Source organism: Hordeum vulgare, chromosome 3H, assembly GCF_904849725.1.
Source record: "Hordeum vulgare subsp. vulgare chromosome 3H, MorexV3_pseudomolecules_assembly, whole genome shotgun sequence".
Lineage (NCBI taxonomy): Eukaryota > Viridiplantae > Streptophyta > Magnoliopsida > Poales > Poaceae > Hordeum > Hordeum vulgare.
The window spans coordinates 261,192,871-261,199,073 of record NC_058520.1 but is presented as its reverse complement, the minus strand read 5'-3'; the positions used below and the strand labels follow the sequence as shown (position 1 = coordinate 261,199,073).

General features: G+C 47.1%; 1 long non-coding RNA gene across 1 annotated transcript; it reads right to left on the bottom strand.

Moving 5' to 3' along the window:
- Positions 1–677: 677 nt before the first annotated feature.
- Positions 678–3,190, bottom strand: LOC123443639. Its single transcript, XR_006630753.1, has 2 exons — positions 2,978–3,190; positions 678–2,723 (listed from the first exon to the last, which is right to left on the bottom strand). It is a non-coding gene; the product is annotated as an uncharacterized LOC123443639 (long non-coding RNA).
- Between the last annotated feature and the right edge of the window lie 3,013 nt (positions 3,191–6,203).

The following is a 6,203-nucleotide window of genomic DNA, read 5'->3' as shown; positions in this document are numbered from 1 at the left end:
GTGGCGGTGGGTCCGTGCTGTGAAACACGATGAAACTGCCTCTCCTATTTTTCCTTAAAAATAGGATTTTATAGTGCTGGAATTAGGGTCAGCGGAGCCACGTGGGCCCCACTAGACACCAGGTCGCGCCATGGGGGCCTAGCGCTCCGTGATGTCTAGTGGGATGCTATGGCCTCCCCTCCGGTGGATCTTGGTTCCATAAACTATCTTTTATTCCATAACAAATCTCCAAAAAGTTTCTATCCATTCCGAGGACTTCTATTTCTGCACAAAAACAACACCATGGTAGTTCTGCTTAAAGCATCGCCAATCCGGTTTAGTTTCATTCTAATCATGCAAATTAGAGTCGAAAACAAGAGCAAAAGCATTAGAAAAGTAGATACGTTGGAGATGTATAAGCCTGCCCATGATGACTTTTTGGGCGGCCAAACATGTCTAGCATGTGAGGCACGCATGGGAAGGGTCTCTGGTGAAGTTTGGATCCATATGTGGTTGGGTGGAGTTGGTTTTGAGTGGAGGTAAGTTTGTAGGAACAAACTTGGGAGAAATCTCATGGGATCTTACTGAAGAGTGAAAGAGGTAAAAAGTTGTGTGGGTGGCCTAGGTGTCGGGACCGGTTTTCCTGGATAAAAATTCCTAGAAAGTGGCCCTTGTGTTCACCAACCCTAGGATTACTGTTAGCTGGTGGACACTCACTTGATACATAAATTCCAAGAAAATTACAAGATTGAGGGTACAAGACCAAGTGGGTCCATGGGGGTATAACAAAATGTCGAGTGGCTGATGGCGGAAGCTACTCGTGGATCTCGAGCATCCATTGGACTCCATTCCCACAGGAATAGCTGAGCTGGATTACTCCTATCTTGCAAGGCTGCTATCCTTGATGCTTAGGTATGGGGTTGTCATCATCATGCTCTTCTCCAAATACGCAATCTGGCCAGGATAATAGCCAGGGTCAAGCCAGTGAGTACTTTGAATATACTCGCAAACATCATGAAAGCAGATAAGTAAAAGTAGGTGAGATTGATGCACTAAAATTTTAATAACAACTGACATGCCATAAGATTTAATTTATTGATGCAATTATGTAGATAAATCATTCCTACCAATGATGTATAAGCAATCAAGGGAAGTAAGTAACAATAAATATAAATGTGCTGATCGGTCGTCTGGAGCGACACCTTGAAATGACATGCAATATAAGCAATAGTCGGGTGTGTAAACAATGCCACATAGAGGGACTTATATCAGTATAATTATAGTAATGCCACAGTCGGGCGTCTGGAGTGACACTACAAAAAGGGCGTGCAACGAAATAATAACTGATGTGCCATAGTCGGGTGTCTAGAGCGACGTCGCATAAAGGGCTTATAAGATAATCATAAAAATGAGTAAGTAAAAACATACTAGCCACAGTCGGGCGTCTGAGCGACGCCACCTAAAGGGCTTATATGGAAATAATAACAATTACCACAGTCGAGCGCCTGGAGCGATGCCACATAAAGGGCTTATAAGGAAATAATAACAGTTGCCACAGTCGGGCGTTTGGAGGGACACCACATAAAGGGCTTACATGGAAATAATAACAGTTGCCACAGTCGGGTCTGAAGCGATGCTACAAAAGGGCTTATAAGGACAATAATAACATCGAGTATCCGGGAGGTAGAAACTTCAGAGGGCACTCAAAATTTCTTATACAAGAAATGGTTACGCCACAATAAGATTCATAATAACTATGATCATCCATCACCGTTCATGATCATCATCATGTTTCAATAATTCCTCTGAAGACCGACAGTCACACCGACACTTCACCTATCCCAGACAGTAGACCTTACCTACAGACACTACTATTCGAATAGATATTTAACTCTGCAGAGGGTGTACTCTTTACCCATGAGTAATGGATTTCCTTACTCAACCTAAGATGTTGGCTAATTCCGCTTACGGTCATTGAGTAGAAAACACACCTGACCTGCACGCACCAGCTTAACTTCACGATGCCAGGAATCTCCCAAAGCAATCGTGAGGCAAAGCTCTAATTGGGAGACCACAACCGCGATTAGCATGTGATCAACATATTTTTACTGCACGCAGATAGGGGCGCTACCCCCTCGGTCCAACCGGAACACCCATGCCCCCGTACCAAGTGACATGCCTAGCAGTGAACAATGGTATCTTTCACTATGGCCTCTCTGTATGGTGCGTGCAAGTAAAGGGGTTGACAACTTACTGAACCGTACCCTACCTGTGGCAGGGAGAAGTGGTAGCACAAATCAAGTATGCGGGTTACTAGTACAATACTTGATCTATGGTTGACTCAGGAGGTTTAAGTTTCCCTACAATGGTTAGCATCACAAAATTTCCGAATGATATCCGAGAGTGTTACCACCATCATACCCCGATATGCCCTCACTGATCACTCTCATCAGAACGAGATATCAGTTTCATGGTCACACTTTCACCCATGACAAACCTTCCTTCGAGGTTGTTCGGATCAGCATAGGCATACACGGTATGAGACAATACCCACCATCATGTGAATTTTATGCTCAACAGCAAATAAATGCCCGTCACATGCATTCATGCATAAACATGCATTCATTTATCGCAGCAAGGAATCACTCAACTTATGAAAAATCATTGTTCAAGATGCTTGCCTTGGGTATGAAGAAGAGCTGCGTGCACTTCAATTTTTTTAAGGAATTCTCCCTACATCTTTCCTATTTTCGAAAATACCGGAATAAACACACATTTCCGAAACAGTGTATAAATTTTGTTTGAATTTTCTGGAAATAAATATGAAAATAAACTAGATGTAATTTCAGGAATAACACAAAAACAATAAACTTATTTGGAGTTGTATTTTAAAAGTTATAAGCAGTCAAAGTTGGGTCAAAATTTTGATTTTGAAATAAACAAAGAAAATATAATGGTTTGGCAAGAATACGCTACTATGACACTAAGGCGTACTTACAGAACTACGCTTCCTCTGAGAGAATATGCTCTGGAGGGGTATACACCATCGGGGCAAGGGCTGGCTCACCGACAGGTGGAACCCACCTGTCGGGTTCATCTTCTTCCCCTCGCGCGCACGAGCAGAGAGAAGGAGCGGGCTTCAGCGATGATTGTGGGAGCTATGGGGCTTCATTCTCGATGTCCTACGTTGCACCATAATCACAGAAGCATTCCTCACCTGATGAAGAGGTAGGCCAATGCCAGAGAGCTCGAGGTGAATCAAGGCTTCTACGATGGCAGAGAAGCTTCGATGGACGAGGGGACTCCGCCCATGGTTCGGCGTTGGATGAAATTGGTGAGGGAGGGAGGTGTAGAGGATGCTGTGGGAGAGTAACGTTGGAGGGGCTTTCGATGAATGGAAGTGGCTAGATTGAATTTAACTAGATCTTGGTCATGGCAATGGCGGTTGACGGCCATAGAAATGGGCACGAGAGCTCAATTGCTTCGGCAGGGGCACTACTAGGATGGCGTAGGTGACGGGGTGAGCTGGTAAGGGGCTATATATAGGCGGCCAAGGTCGGTTCATCGGAAGACCGAGGATAAGCACGACGACGGTGGACATTTTTGTCGAACAGGGGAGGTGGGGCTAGCTGACGGGGCGTGTCGGGGTTACCGACATGGCTGCGGATGAGCACGTCGAGATGAAGTGCTCAGGGAGTGCCAGGTGGCTCGGGCGGCACCGAAGCTCAGCAAGCGGCGGAGGTGGCTTGCGCTTGGCGGCTGGGGGTTGGCAGGACGCTGTAGAGCTGGTGGGAAGGTCAGTTGGGTTGTGCCGCGATGGGTGCGGCTCTACGAGGGATGAGGGGCCAGGGGATACGCGGTTGGTGGATGAGGCGGCTCGGCGCAGCTACGGGCAATGTGCACACTTGCTCGCACACCGGGCATGCTCACCAAGGGCTGGACAAAATGCCAGGCGCAGCTAGTGTGCTGTGATGCACATGAAACCTCCCAGGTCTAGGTTAATGGCTAAGGCAAGGCGGCTACACAAGCTGGTTAGGCCAGTGAATAAAGTTCCCAAAGTAATTTTTGAACCATGTCAAAACTTCCCGTGCTCTCTAGGTGTTTGATGAAATGCCAATGTTATCTAAAAGACTTTGGTGGCACCCAAAGTTTCCAGAGAGGGGTCTCTTTGGACACTAAAGGTGATGGTGTGGTTAGATTGGCAAAACAGAAAACTTGTTAGTGCAACTTTTGGTGAAAAACATTTCTGGACTGAAAATGCAGGTAGATATTTTATGTATTTAAAGTAATCCAATAGGGATAATGATACGGAGCATCCCACGAACATCACCATGGCAAGCGCCCCTTTGCCAAGTGACACGTGCTACATCTACTTCATACATATAAAGGTGAATCTTCTCCTTTACATGTGTCAGCTTGTGCCCTTCGAGGATGGTATACTACTTGAGACTCCTCTCATGTGCATGCATAGGTATTGCCAGAGCTTCACGGATGACGAGGAGGAGTGCAAGCACCTGCGTACGACTACACCATTCCGAGGGAAGCCTAGAAGAGAAGGAAAAAGAAGGAATATCAGCTTCTGGGACGCCCAGACCTTCCGGCCTACCCCGAACCTCCGGACCCCAGAACTTCCGGCCTGCCCGGTCCTTCCGGCCTCTGGCGACAAAAGAAGCACCGACGCGCGCCAACTCTCGGGTTAGCCTGGACCCCGCGCGGAACCTCCGGCGCCCGGAACTTCCGGTCAGCCCAGAACTTCCAGCCTCAGCGCACCCTGAGCATGCCAACACTCGGGAAAACCTGGACAATGCGTGGACCTTCCCCGGAACTTCCGGTCGTCCTGGAACTTCCGTCCTGCACGTACCACCACTCGGGCCCAAGGCCCATGTACCATTCTCTCCCTCGTGTCTCACCCTAGACTATAAATAACTGTCTCCCACCTCTGTTTTAGGGTTAGCTAAGCTTATGCATATCATTTGTTGAGCATAGCTCCATCTACTACCTCCTCCCATGGAGATGCCTCCATGTGAGAAGACCATGTAGGGGATGCCAAGGCCCCTTTCGAGGGAAGATCCCCTAGTGGATTCAAGGCCCCATCTGCCCCATGGGATTTGGGATGAACTCTACCATGTACCTTACTTTCCTTTGTTGTTCATGTACCCTTGTGGATCTTGTGTGTGGTGAGTATAGTGGATGTGTGATTGGCCTTGTTCTTGAATGTTTCCCTTGTCATTTCCCCTAGTTCTTCCCCATGTTCTTCGAGTTCTTGAGGAATACCCCCCAATTCATGAAAGATCGACTCCCACGAGCATGCCCATATCATATTGGTATCAAGAGCCACGTTTCTCATGAATTTGGAGCCCCCCCTTCGTTTTTTAGCCTTAATTTTGTGTGTTTTCGTCCCAATTCAAAAATCCCCACCAAAAATATCCATACCAATTTGTTTTTGTGATTTGTTGGTTCTTGTGAGATTTTGTTGATTTTGATCCATGGAATTCTTGTTTGGCAAGTAGATCATGTCTGGGTGCGAACGACAATCTATGGGATAAATGTGGTCCCTTGAGGTTCATGCGAGGTCACACATGCACAAAGAGCATCATCAACCGCATACGCACTCGGAGGGTTTTAGACAGGTTCGGCTTGATCAAAAGCCTAAAACCCTATGTCCTATTTTCTGGGATTATGTGTGTGTGTCCAAGTACAGGAGCACGACAACCCCACAAGGATGCCCAGGGAGCGCATCCACACATGCAACTGGACAAAGAGTCGACCTTTCTAAGGGTAGCCATGGACCTCCTTTTTTAGTGCAAGGGGATACCAAAGTGGCTAAAATGGTCTTTTGTTAGCGTAAACCGTGGCTACTATAGATGCCAAAAGTGCTGACATGAGGTATAGTTGTCCGTACCTAACCCTAATGGAATAGGACAAGCACATTAAATGCACGTGAGGTGTCACGCTGATGACATCTTCCAGCAAGGATTGCCTCTCCTTCAGTGCCATTCGCCCAGCTACCTTTTATTCTCTTGCCACGCTGTGGGATGGGTGTCATTAAAGCTGCTGCATGCCCCTGACTGCTGTGATGGGCCTCTGACAAGCCTCCACCTAAATGCTTACCCTTTTAACACCTCGCTTATGTTGACAATCATACTAATGAGGTGGAGTGGATGAGATGTGCTGGAATCATGCCTGATACGATGTCCATTGGGTCTTCTCCCCTCGGGAAGGTG